At 40.0% G+C, this 14,487-nt stretch overlaps 1 pseudogene; it reads right to left on the minus strand.

The window, feature by feature from the left end:
* Positions 1 to 3,808: 3,808 nt before the first annotated feature.
* Positions 3,809 to 5,181, minus strand: LOC118538613 (tubulin alpha-1A chain-like; annotated as a pseudogene).
* Positions 5,182 to 14,487: the final 9,306 nt, after the last annotated feature.

Genomic DNA, 14,487 nt, shown 5'->3' on the forward strand with positions numbered 1-14,487 from the left:
AAAACAAATACAACTAAAAATAAAACAAGATGACAACATTGGGAATTTGTTCCCATATATAGCCATGGAATATTCATTTTCTCATGGATTGTTTCTTATTTGAAACTTTCTAAAATGATTTAATGAATTAAATATTTGGAGCAATAATTCTGATAAAAATTTCTTCCTCCCGGCAACTTAACTTCCAGTTGACATCATGAAACTTCATAGAACTTGTGATTATAAAATAGCTCTTGCCCCAATGAACCTCAATGCGAGGTCATCACGCGCAATGGTCCAGAAAGAATTCTTGAGACATTTACCATGCTACTTAGTAAATTCATTTAAGTAGCACAGAGACAGGTCCCTCGGGCAAAAAGAGCTGCACATTTTGCCGTGTGAGGCTGGTGGTTATTGACTTAGTAATCAAAGGGAAGGGGGGGCATGCAGGGAGTATCAGATTACAAAAGTTTCTTTGAATTTCCACTCCTAAAGCTACTTTTGTAAGATTCCTGTGCTGCTTATCATTCAGTTCAATATTAACTATTGGTGAGATATACAGGCAGTGGGGAGACCCTTAAGGAATGTAGCAAACAGCCCATATTTGTTCCTCATCCAAACTATGCAGGCTTTAGGTCAGCCTTTCAGGCTGAGGGTAAACATTTTCCTGCTTCTGTCTCTCATCAAATCGCTCAATCAGTCTCTCTCTCTCTCTCTCTCTATCTCTTTCTCTCTCCTCCCCCCCCCACTCTCTCTCTCTCTCTCCATCTCTTTCTCTCCCCCCCCCACTCTCTCTCTCACATAAAATTCTTTACTTCTTTGGAATGATTTGTTTTATCTCAAAGACATCTTTCTTTACCAGCTCTCACACTCTTTCTTGTACCTTTCCCCTCCCAAACCATAATTAAGGATGGACTGAGTATTACCGATTCTTGGGATAATGCTCACTAGCTGTGTAGTCTAGAGAAAATGACTTAATCTTTCTGACCTTCAATTTCCTTATCTGTAAGATAAAAACGTAATGTCTACCTCGTTAGGTTTTTGTGAAGATAAATGGAGCAAGGTTATAGGGTATCACACACTTTCGGTACACACGGTAACTGTGCTCTCACTCTCCCCTTTCCTCTGAGCTCTTGGACGGCATCTAAACCAGAGCTCTGCAGCACCAGGCTGAGGCCTCCCCTGTTGTCCCACATGTTGTCATGGGACTTCTGGTACCCAGGTATGTGCAGCTATTAAATAGCTAACTTAGGTAAAGCTGTAGAACCATTATTTATATCTTGTTTCTAAATAATTTATTATATAATTCTAGTAAAGTAGTAAAGTATGATCAAATGAAATAATTCATTTTTTTAATGAAAATCTGTATTTTATGTGTAGAACACTCAACAGTGTGAACTACTAATCCTTCATAAAGGCAGAGAATTCATTCAAGTGTTTATTTGTTGGTTCAATATATAATTCCTGAGCACCACACTGTGCTAGGCACTGTTTGAAGGTCTGGGAGCACACACAAGCCTTTTCCTTAGAGACAGTAACCAGGAGGGAGACAGGCCAAAGAAGAGATGTTTACAATACAAGGTGATCAAGAGCTGAGGAAGCACTTACAAGGAACCCTAAGATTTGGGGAGAAAAAGGAGCTAGACTGGAAGACTGCCAGGGGAAAATTATCTCTGCTGAAATTGAAGGTAAGTAGGCATGTTGTTTTCACACATCAAACCTACTAGGATATTTTTCTGATTTATTGAAGCTTAAAAGGGTAAGAGTGTGTTTTATTTTGTTTTCCCTTCCAAAGTGTGATTAGCTTGACCTAGTCCATCTATCAGTGGATTTCTTTTCCTGAGACCTGCAGTAACCTTGACTGATGGAAAGAACATAGCCACATTGGATTATCTGTTTAGTAGGCTACTTTTAGTCTGGTTCGGGTCTTGCTTTGTCAGCGCCCTCTAATCTTTATAATCCTATTTAAACTGCCTCTAACTATAAATGCTCATTTGCATGACATTGACTCCTGTATTTTCATTTCAAAAATCATGTGATTCCAGGGATTCTGGCTCTTGACCCTAAATTATTAAATATTTGATAGTCTATCTTCCAGCCCACCAAGACTTTTAGGCAGAGTGGTCAGTGATGTCTCCTCAACATTTATAACCATAATAATTAAATGTCATGTAATTAACTGTTTAATGTTTGTCTTCTCTGTAAGAAATGTATCTCCATGGAGCCAGGGCCTGTGTCTGTGTTGTTCATTACTGTATCTCTACTGTCTACCGTCATTCTATAGTAACCGAAATTACAAGACCCCCTCATAAATTATTATGCAATTTTTTTTTTAAATTTTATTTATTTATTTGAGAGAGAATGAGAGAAAGAGAGAGCACATGAGAGGGGGGAGGGTCAGAGGGAGAAGCAGACTTCCAGCTGAGCAGGGAGCCCGATGCGGGACTCGATCCTGGCACTCCAGGATCATGACCTGAGCCGAAGGCAGTCACTTAACCAACTGAGCCACCCAGGTGCCCAATTATTATGCAATTTAAAATAAATAAAATGTTTATTATTATGTCTGATTTTAACTGGCCTCAAAAACTTATAGAATTTTGATTAATCCTCTTATATATAAGGAGAAGTTGAGTAATAGAATTTTAGCACCTGATAATAGTTGCTTAGAATATTGGAAATAATAGACTTTGGAGTTAGACTAATGTAGACTTGCATCCTTGGTCTTGGGCAAATTATTTAACTTCTCTGAGCCTCTGTTTTTTTCATCAGTATAATGGGAGGGCTTCTTTGTATCAGGTTATGGTAATTAGAGATAATCTACATTAAAACTCTTCCCACAGTGTCTGGCACAAATCAGGTCCTTGTTATATAACTATTAAGATTATTATTATTTTACTGAGAAATAGTTCCTGAAGCCCACTATTAGTAATTTGCTGTTAGAGTATCGAATTTCTAGGTAAACAACATAATTAGATATAGAAAGGCTCCAAAGGATTCAGAGTAGGAATGAATCTGTCATGGAGAAGTGTGTGGTTGTACCAGAGGATTTTAAGTCTTTTAGGTAAAGATGAAATTTCAAATTTTGTAAATTTGTACCTTCAATATGCTAGGATTTTTGTAGAATCTACAGTGGGAAATATGGTTGCTTATTGCCCTTCACAAAACTGGCTTTGGATTCGGCTTTCAAATCTTCTATATGATAACTAATTTTTTTTTAATTTGGTCACTGTGCCACTTCTCCCACAGGCCCACCCCTAACAGTAGCAGGACTGAGGCAAGAGAACAAACAGATGCCTATATACCACATGCCTAAATATTTAAAACCAAGCTAATGAAGTAGTAAATAAAATGTGTTTTGTCTTCACCTTGAAAAACATACCTTTGTAACAACAACAAAAAAAATCAAATCTGTAGAATAGATTGTTTTAATGTGATTGAAACTTGGCAAAATGTCAAAGACAACTGGATTTAATTATTGTACATGTCTGGGTGGGTCTATTGATGGGCCAGGGATGTTCATATAAGTAATAAAATAAAGATATACATAAATGGTAAGTTATTATATATTACATACAATTTATTTTTCTGCCTTATAATAATCAAGATTTTACATTATCTGTGTTCTATTGATAGTAGGGCCAGGTTCGATAATACTTTTTTTTTTTCTTTCTTAAAGCCTTTACTTAAGACATGATGGAAAAATCTTACAGGTACACATGGAAAAGTAAGACGTGATCACAGTTAAAAGTGAAGCAATCTAACTAGAAAGCTTTAATGCCTGTTGGCTAGGTGTGGAAGCTAAAATTCTGAGTGTGACATGTTGCAGGGCTGAAAGGAATAGTAATTAGTATTCTTCTCCTACTTCTTCACCCTCTCTTTCAACAGAATCCACACCAACCTCCTTATAATCCTTGTCAAGGGCAGCCATGTCCTCACGGGCCTCAGAAAACTCTCCTTCCTCCATGCCCTCCCCCACATACCAGTGAACAAAGCACGCTTGGCATACATCAGGTCAAACTTGTGGTCCAGGCGAGCCCAGGCCTCAGCGATGGCTGTGGTGTTGCTCAGCATGCTCACAGCTCGCTGTACTTTGGCCAGGTCTCCACCAGGCACCACAGTGGGAGGCTGGTAGTTAATGCCCACTTTGAAGCCAGTGGGGCACCAGTCCACAAACTGGATGGTACGCTTGGTCTTGATGGTGGCAATGGCAGCATTGACATCTTTGGGAACCACGTCGCCACAGTACAACAGGCAGCAAGCCATGTATTTACCATGCTGAGGGTCACATTTCACCATCTGGTTGGCTGACTCAAAGCCTGCATTGGTGATCTCTGCTACAGTCAGCTGTCCATGGTAGCTTTCTCAGCAGAGATGATGGGGGGGTCGGTGGCCAGAGGGAAGTGGATGCGGGGATAGGGCACCAGGTTGGTCTGGAATTCTGTCAGATCAACATGCGGGGCTCCATCAAATCTGAGGGAAGCAGTGATGGAGGACACAATCTGACCTATCAACCTATTTAGATTAGTGTAGGTTGGGTGTTCAATATCGAGGTTTCTCTGACAGATGTCATAGATGGCCTCATTGTCTACCATGAAGGCACAAGCAGAGTGTTGCAGGGTGGTATGGTAGTAATGATGGAGTTGTAGGGCTCAACTACAGCTGTGCAAATTTTGGGGGCGCTGGGTAAATGGAGAGCTCCAGCTTGGACTTCTTGCCGTAATTAGAACAGAGAGACATTCTATCAGCAGGGAGGTGAACCCGGAACCAGTTCCCCCTCCAAAACTGTACAAAACCAAGAAGCCTTGAAGACCTATGCCCTGGTCAGCCAATTTCTGAATTTGGTCCAAGATAAGGTCAATGATCTCCTTGCCAATGGTGTAGTGCCCTCAGACATAGTTATCGGCAGCATCTTCCTCGCCTGGGATGAGCTGCTCAGGGTGGAAGAGGTGGCAGCTGGTGCCACTGTGAACTTCATCAATGACTGTGGGTTCCAGGTCTGCAAACACTGAAGGTGTTGAAGGTGTGCTTGCCAGGACCCATCTCACTGAACAAGGTGTTGAAGGAGTCATCTCCACCTCCAGTGGTCTTATCACTTGGCATCTGGCCATTAGGCTGGAGGTGTTCCAGGCAATAGAGTTCCCAACAGGCATTGCCAATCCGGAAACCAGCCTGGCCAACATGGATGGAGATACACTCATGCATGGTGGCTACGGGATAGCAAGTGCAAGTGACAGGAACAGACATTAGTCCCAGTTACCATCCCTGACAAGCTAAGAGTCGAGGTAAGTAATGCACTCAAATTAGATCATTCTTCTTGAGTCATCACCGAGTTTACATCATTTTGTTAATTTCTATGTGGGCAATCTTTGTACTGTTTATCAATACAACTCATAAAATGATACTTAAATTCAGAAATAAATCATAAATTTTACATGCCATGTTCCAACATTGCATTTGGCTCCTATAAGTCACCTGTACTATGGACTTAGCTTTGGCTCATGACAATGTAGCTTGATTCCAAACTGGACAAAAGATATGAAACAACTGTCTTCAAAATACTAGACAACAGCACAGGAGTGTGATACTTGAGAGAAGGGGAGAAAAAGAGTTGAACCCTGCCCAAAAGCAATTTCTGAACTGTGACATAAGAACAAGGAAATAAGGCAGAGCCCAATGGTCTGGCTTAGTTGAGGAATCTGAAATATGATCTTGGAGACCAAAGTGGCTTGAATTGCAGAACAGGGTTGCAGTGAGGAGGAAGCTGTGCAAAGAGCTCCAGAAATCTGCAAAGGGGTCTTCTCCAGTCTTTGGTGGAATAAAATAAAATAAGATGCATCTTTATGTCATTTACAAGAAATGGCTTTTTAAAAAAGATTGTATTAAAAAAATTAAAAAATAAAAAATAAAAAAGGGGGGCGGAGCAAGATGGCGGAGGAGTAGGAGACCTGGATTTCGTCTCCTCTCAGGAATTCAGCTGGATAGGGATCAAACCATTCTGAACACCTACAAACTCAACAGGAGATCAAAGAAAAGAAGAGCAACAACTCTCTGAACAGAAAAGCGACCACTTTCTGGAAGGTAGGACGTGCGGAGAAGTGAATCCGAGGCAATATTCGGGAGGATAGACGGCGGGGGAGGGGCCTCCGTCGGCCGCTTCTGGCAAGTGATAGAGCCACGGAGCACAAAATCGGAACTTTTAGAAGTCTGCTCCGCTGAGGGACGGCACTCTGGTGGCGAAGTGGGGGGTGGAACCCTCGCGGGACAGTGTGGTCTCAGGACCCTCGGGGTCACAGAAAGACCGGGGGTGCCTGAGTGCGGCAGAGCTCCCAGGTATCGGAGCAGGGAAGCCGGCTGCAGAGACGGAGCCCAGGCGCGGGCTCTCAGCTCGGGGTTGCCATAAACCGTGATCCGCGGCACAGTCGGGCCACAGCTCCTCCAGCAGGGACCGGGAGATCCGGGGAGACTCACCTTCTTCCCCCGGGAGGAGAGGTGCGGGAGTGCACCGTGGGGATCTGCTGGGTTTGGAGACTCCACCCGGGGTCGGGTGCCAGATAGAAAGGCGTGGTCACAGGCCGGGTGAGCGCGGAGTGCAGCCGGAGACCGGGGAGACGGGAGTGACTGACGGCTTTTCTCTGGGGGCTCGCTGAGGAGCGGGACCCCGAGTTCTCGGCTCCGCCGGGGCGGAGACTGGGAGGCCACCATTTTCACTCTCCGCCTCCAAAGCTGTACGGAAAGCTCGCAGGGAACAAAAGCTCCGGAGAGCAAACCCGAGCAGATTACTTAGCCCGGACCGGCAAGGGCGGGGCAATTTTGCCTCCGGCAAAGACATTTGGGAACCACGGCAACAGGCCCCTCCCCCAGAAGATCAGCAAGAACAGCCAGCCAAGACCAAGTTTACCGATCAATGAGAACGGCAGAACTCCAGCGCTAGGGGAACACTGCACATAGAATTCATGGCTTTTTTACCATGATTCTTTAGTCTTTCAAAGTTAATTATTTTTTTTAACTGTGTTTTTTTCTTTTTTCCTTTTTTCTTTTTTTTTGAATTTTTCTTTTTCCCTTTTTCAACCAACATCTTATCAATCCCTTTTTTAAAAAAAAAACATTTTTATTTTTCATTTTTAAAGTCATATTCTATCCCTTCATAGTAGTTACCCATATTTTTGGCATATATATATAAGTTGTTCTCTCTTTAAAATCTTGAGATAGTTTCTTCTAACAGATCAAAATATACTCTAAATCTCTAGTGTATGGTTTTTTTCTACTCCCCTGCCTGATCACATTCTCTCCCTTTTTTCTTTCTTTCTTTTTTTTTTTTAAACCTCTTCTTTCTTTTTTCAAACAACTTATCAAATCCTTTTTTAAAATTTTTTATAATTTCCATCTTTACAGTCATATTCCATCCCTTCATCATATCAACCCTTATTTTTGTACATATATAAGTTTTTCTTTCTTTAAAATTTTGGGAGGGACTTTCTTTTAACAAACCAAAATACACCCAAAATCTAGTGTGTGGCACTGATCTATAATCCAGCCTGATCATATTTGATCACATTCTGTTTTTGTTTTTTTTTGTTTTGTTCTGCTTTTGTTTGTTTTTATCTTTATCTTTTTCTTTTTTCTTTTTTTCTTTCCTTTTCCTTTTTCTCTCTTTCCCTTTCTTTTCCCACTGCTTCAGGTCTTTTCTGATTTGTTTAGAGTATATTTTCTGGGGACGTTGTTACCCTGCTAGCATTTTGTTCTCTCATTAATCTATTCTCCTCTGCACAAAATGACAAGACGGAAAAAATCACCTCAACAAAAAGAACAAGAGGTAGTACCGACTGCCAGGGACCTACTCAATACGGACATTAGTACGATGTCAGATCTAGAGTTCAGAATCATCACTTTAAAGATACTAGCTGGGCTTGAAAAAAACATGGAAGTTATTAGAGAAACCCTTTCTGGAGAAGTAAAAGAACTAAAATCGAACCAAGTAGAAATCAAAAAGGCTATTAATGAGGTGCAATCAAATATGGGGGCGCTAACTGCTAGGCTAAATGAGGCAGAAGAAAGAATCAGTGAGATAGAAGACCAAATGATGGAAAATAAAGAAGCTGAGAAAAAGAGAGATAAACAACTACTGGATCACGAGGGCAGAATTCGAGAGATAAACGATACCATAAGACGAAACAACATTAGAATAATTGGGATCCCAGAAGAAGAAGAAAGAGAGAGAGGGGCAGAAGGTATAATGGAGCAAATTATAGCAGAGAACTTCCCTAATTTGGGGAAGGAAACAGGCATCAAAATCCAGGAAGCACAGAGAACCCCTCTCAAAATCAATAAAAATAGGCAACACCCCGACATCTAATAGTAAAACTTACGAGTCTCAGAGACAAAGAGAAAATCCTGAAAGCAGCTCGGGAGAAGAGATATGTAACCTACAATGGTAGAAACATTAGATTGGCAACAGACTTATCCACAGAGACCTGGCAGGCCAGAAAGGACTGGCAGGACATATTCAGAGCACTAAATGAGAAAAATATGCAGCCAAGAATACTATATCCAGCTAGGCTGTCATTGAAAATTGAAGGAGAGATAAAAAGCTTCCAGGACAAACAAAAACTAAAGGAATTTGCAAACACGAAACCAGCCCTACAACAAATATTGAAAGGGGTCCTCTAAGCAAAGAGAGAGCCTAAAAGCAACATAGACCAGAAAGGAACACAAACAATATACAGTAATAGTCACTTTACAGGCAATACAATGGCACTGAACTCCTATCTTTCAATAGTTACCCTGAATGTAAATGGGCTAAATGCCCCAATCAAAAGACACAGGCTATCAGATTGGATTAAAAAACAAGACCCATCGATATGCTGTCTGCAAGAGACTCATTTTAGACCCAAAGACACCCCCAGATTGAAAGTGAGGGGGTGGAAAACCATTTATCATGCTAATGGACACCAAAAGAAAGCTGGGGTGGCAATCCTTATATCAGACAAATTAGATTTTAAACCAAAGACTGTAATAAGAGATGAGGAAGGACACTATATCATACTTAAAGGGTCTATCCAACAAGAAGATCTAACAATTGTAAATATCTATGCCCCTAACATGGGAGCAGCCAATTATATAAGGCAATTAATAACAAAAGCAAAGAAACACATCGACAACAATACAATAATAGTGGGGGACTTTAACACCCCCCTCACTGAAATGGACAGATCGTCTAAGCAAAAGATCAACAAGGAAATAAAGACTTTAAATGACACACTGGACCAAATGGACTTCACAGACATATTCAGAACATTCCATCCCAAAGCAATGGAATACACATTCTTCTCTAGTGCCCATGGAACATTCTCCAGAATAGATCACATCCTAGGTCATAAATCAGGTCTCAACCGGTACCAGAAGATTGGGATCATCCCCTGCCTATTTTCAGACCACAATGCTTTGAAACTAGAACTCAATCACAAGAGGAAAGTCGGAAAGAACTCAAATACATGGAGGCTAAAGAGCATCCTACTGAAGAATGAATGGGTCAACCAGGAAATTAAAGAAGAATTAAAAAAATTCATGGAAACCAATGAAAATGAAAACACAACTATTCAAAATCTTTGGGATACAGCAAAGGCAGTCCTAAGAGGAAAGTATATAGCAATACAAGCCTTTCTCAAGAAACAAGAAAGGTCTCAAGTACACAACCTAACCCTACACCTAAAGGAGCTGGAGAAAGAACAGCAAATAAAGCCTAAACCCAGCAGGAGAAGAGAAATAATAAAGATCAGAGCAGAAATCAATGAAATAGAAACCAAAAGAACAGTAGAACAGATCAACGAAACTAGGAGCTGGTTCTTTGAAAGAATTAACAAGATTGATAAGCCCCTGGCCAGACTTATCAAAAAGAAAAGAGAAATGACCCAAATCAACAAAATCATGAATGAAAGAGGAGAAATCACAACCAACACCAAAGAAATACAAACAATTATAAGAACATATTATGAGCAACTCTATGCCAACAAATTAGATAACCTGGAAGTAATGGATGCATTCCTAGAGATGTATCAACTACCAAAACTGAACCAGGAAGAAATAGAAAACCTGAACAGACCTATAACCACTAAGGAAATTGAAGCAGTCATCAAAAATCTCCCAAAACACAAAAGCCCAGGGCCAGATGGCTTCCCAGGGGAATTCTACCAAACATTTCAAGAAGAATTAATACCTATCCTTCTGAAACTGTTCCAAAAAATAGAAATGGAAGGAAAACTTCCAAACTCATTTTATGAGGCCAGCATTACCTTGATCCCAAAACCAGACAAAGACCCCATCAAAAAGGAGAATTACAGACCAATATCCCTGATGAACATGGATGCAAAAATTCTCACCAAAATACTAGCCAATAGGATCCAACAGTACATTAAAAGGATTATTCACCACGACCAAGTGGGATTTATCCCTGGGCTGCAAGGTTGGTTCAACATCCGCAAATCAATCAACGTGATACAATACATTAACAAAAGAAAAAACAAGAATCACATGATCCTCTCAATAGATGCAGAAAAAGCATTTGACAAAGTACAGCATCCTTTCTTGATCAAAACTCTTCAGAGTATAGGGATAGAGGGTACATACCTCAATATCATAAAAGCCATCTATGAAAAACCTACAGCGAATATCATTCTCAATGGGGAAAAACTGAGAGCTTTCCCCCTAAGGTCAGGAACGCGGCAGGGATGTCCACTATCACCACTGCTATTCAACATAGTATTGGAAGTCCTAGCCACAGCAATCAGACAACAAAAAGAAATCAAAGGCATCCAAATCGGCAAAGAAGAAGTCAAACTCTCACTCTTTGCAGATGATATGATACTTTATGTGGAAAATCCCAAAGACTCCACCCCAAAACTGCTAGAACTCATACAGGAATTCAGTCAAGTGGCAGGATATAAAATCAATGCACAGAAGTCAGTGGCATTCCTATACACCAACAACAAGTCAGAAGAAAGAGAAATTAAGGAGTCGATCCCATTTACAATTGCACCCAAAACCATAAGATACCTAGGAATAAATCTAACCAAAGAGGCAAAGGATCTGTACTCAGAAAACTATAAAATACTCATGAAAGAAATTGAGGAAGACACAAAGAAATGGAAAAACATTCCATGCTCATGGATTGGAAGAACAAATATTGTGAAGATGTCAATCCTACCTAGAGCAATCTACACATTCAATGCAATCCCCATCAAAATACCATCCACTTTCTTCAAAGAAATGGAACAAATAATCCTAAAATTTGTATGGAACCAGAAAAGACCCCGCATAGCCAGAGGAATGTTGAAAAAGAAAAGCAAAGCTGGCGGCATCACAATTCCAGACTTCCAGCTCTACTACAAAGCTGTCATCATCAAGACAGTATGGTACTGGCACAAAAACAGACACATAGATCAATGGAACAGAATAGAGAGCCCAGAAATGGACCCTCAACTCTATGGTCAACTAATCTTTGACAAAGCAGGGAAGAATGTCCAATGGAAAAAAGACAGTCTCTTCAACAAATGGTGTTGGGAAAATTGGACAGCCACATGCAGAAGAATGAAACTGGACCATTTCCTTACACCACACACAAAAATAGACTCCAAATGGTTGAAAGACCTCAATGTGAGACAGGAGTCCATCAAAATCCTAAAGGAGAACACAGGCAGCAACCTCTTCGACCTCAGCCGCAGCAACTTCTTCCTAGAAACATCGCCAAAGGCAAGGGAAGCAAGGGCAAAAATGAACTATTGGGACTTCATCAAGATAAAAAGCTTTTGCAAAGCAAAGGAAACAGTCAACAAAACCAAAAGACAACTGACAGAATGGGAGAAGATATTTGCAAATGACATATCAGATAAAGGGCTAGTATCCAAAATCTATAAAGAACTCATCAAACTCAACACCCAAAGAACAAAGAATCCAATCAAGAAATGGGCAGAAGACATGAACAGACATTTTTCCAAAGAAGACATCCAAATGGCCAACAGACACATGAAAAAGTGTTCAATATCGCTCGGCATCAGGGAAATCCAAATCAAAACCTCAATGAGATACCACCTCACACCAGTCAGAATGGCTAAAATTAACAAGTCAGGAAATGACAGATGTTGGCGGGGATGCGGAGAAAGGGGAACCCTCCTACACTGTTGGTGGGAATGCAAGCTGGTGCAGCCACTCTGGAAAACAGTATGGAGGTTCCTCAAAAAGTTGAAAATAGAGCTACCATATGATCCAGCAATTGCACTACTGGGTATTTACCCCAAAGATACAAAAGTAGGGACCCGAAAGGCTACGTGCACCCCGATGTTTATAGCAGCAATGTCCACAATAGCCAAACTGTGGAAAGAGCCAAGATGTCCATCAACAGATGAATGGATAAAGAAGATGTGGTATATATATACAATGGAATATTATGCAGCCATCAAAAGGAATAAGATCTTGCCATTTGCAACGACATGGATGGAACTGGAGGGTATTATGCTGAGCGAAATAAGTCAAACAGAGAAAGACATGTATCATATGACCTCACTGATATGAGGAATTCTTAATCTCAGGAAACAAACTGAGGGTTGCTGGAGTGGGGGGTGGGGTGGGAGGGATGGGGTGACTGGGTGGGATGGACACTGGGGAGGGTATGTGTTCTGGTAAGCGCTGTGAATTGTGCAAGACTGTTGAATCTCAGATCTGTACCTCTGAAACAAATAATGCAATATATGTTAAGAAAGAAAAAAAGAAGAAGAAGAATGTAGCAGGAGGGGAAGAATGAAGGGGGGGAAATCGGAGGGGGAGAAGAACCATGAGAGACGATGGACTCTGAAAAACAAACTGAGGGTTCTAGAGGGGAGGGGGTTGGGAGGATGGGTTAGCCTGGTGATGGGTATTGAGGAGGGCACGTTCTGCATGGAGCACTGGGTGTTATGCACAAACAATGAATCATGGAACACTAAATCTAAAACGAATGATGTAATGTATGGGGATTAACATAACAATAAAAAAATTAAAAAAATAAAATAAAATAAAAAAATAAAAAATAAAAAAGATTTTATTTATTTATTAGAGAGAGTGCGTGAGCTGGAGGGAGAGGGAGAGAGAATCTGAAGCAGACTCTGTGCTGAGTGCAGAGCCCAACTTGGGGCTCAATCTCCCCACGACAAGATCATGACCTGAGCCGAAACCCAGTCCACTGCTCAACCAATGGAGCCACGCAGGAGCCCCATTTACAAGAAATGTTTTAAATATAGAGGTAAAGGGATAGAAAAATGTAGAACATGTAAACTCTAGTACTAAAACAGTTGGCTTAGCTATATTAGTATCAAAGTAAATTCAAATAAAAAAATATTACTAGAAATAAATAAGAACATTTAATAATGATTGAAGTGTCAATTCATTAAGAAGACATAACAATCCTACTTGTATGTGCACCTAATGACAAATCTTCAAAAATTCATGAAACAAAAACTGGCATCACTAAATTTATAGACAAACTCACAATTGCATGTGATTTTAACACTTTATTCTCAGTAATTGATAGAACAAATGCAAAATTCAGTAATAAACTAGATTTTGAGTAACCAATTTAACCTAATTGACATTTATACTATACCCAACAACTGCAGAATTTATATTCTTTTAAATTTTACTTGGAACATTCATCAAGATAGGCAATATGCTGGGCCAGAAGTCAAGTCTCAATAAATTTCAGAGGACTGTAAGTATAAAGAATATATTCTGTGTTCAAAACAGAATTAAGTCAGAAATCAATAATAGAAGGATATCTGGAATATCTCCAAATATGTGGAAATCAAGCAACATACCCCTAAATAGCCCATGGTCAAAGAAGAAATCACTAGGAAAGTTTTAAAATATTTTTAACTAAATGATAAAAAAAACAACACATCAAAATTTGTTGTATGCAGCTAAAACAGTATTTGAAGGCAAATTAGTTTTAAATGCTTGGGTTAGAAGGAATAAAGGTTTAAAATCAATGATCTATGTTTCCACCTTAGAAATTAGAAGAACAGTAAATTAAAGTCAGTGTAGAAGGAAAGAATTAAAAATAAAATAATAAATATACATATTAAATACAGTAGGAATACATAATAATAATAATAGCAGAAGCTAATGAAATTTTAAAAATTAGTAAAGAAAATAAATAAGGGTAAGAGTTGGTTCTTGGAATAATTAATAAAGTTAAAAACCTCCTAGGGGTACCCGGCTGGCTCAGTACGTGGAGCATGAGACTCTTGATCTCAGGGTTATAAGTTCGAGCTTCACATTGGATACATAGATTACTTAAAAATAAAATCTTTAAAGAAAATAAAATATGAATTGAAACCTCCTAGATAGACTGAGAAAAAAATAAGGGATCACAAAGTCTCAACTGTAGACTTAGCACAGTCCACCAGTAAGCCAGTTGGAGATTTTTTGATGCTCTTCTTTTGGTTACATAAACACCATGCTTTGGAGCACTGGGTGTTATGC

Source organism: Halichoerus grypus, chromosome 3 (assembly GCF_964656455.1).
Source record: "Halichoerus grypus chromosome 3, mHalGry1.hap1.1, whole genome shotgun sequence".
In the NCBI taxonomy this organism is placed as follows: domain Eukaryota; kingdom Metazoa; phylum Chordata; class Mammalia; order Carnivora; family Phocidae; genus Halichoerus; species Halichoerus grypus.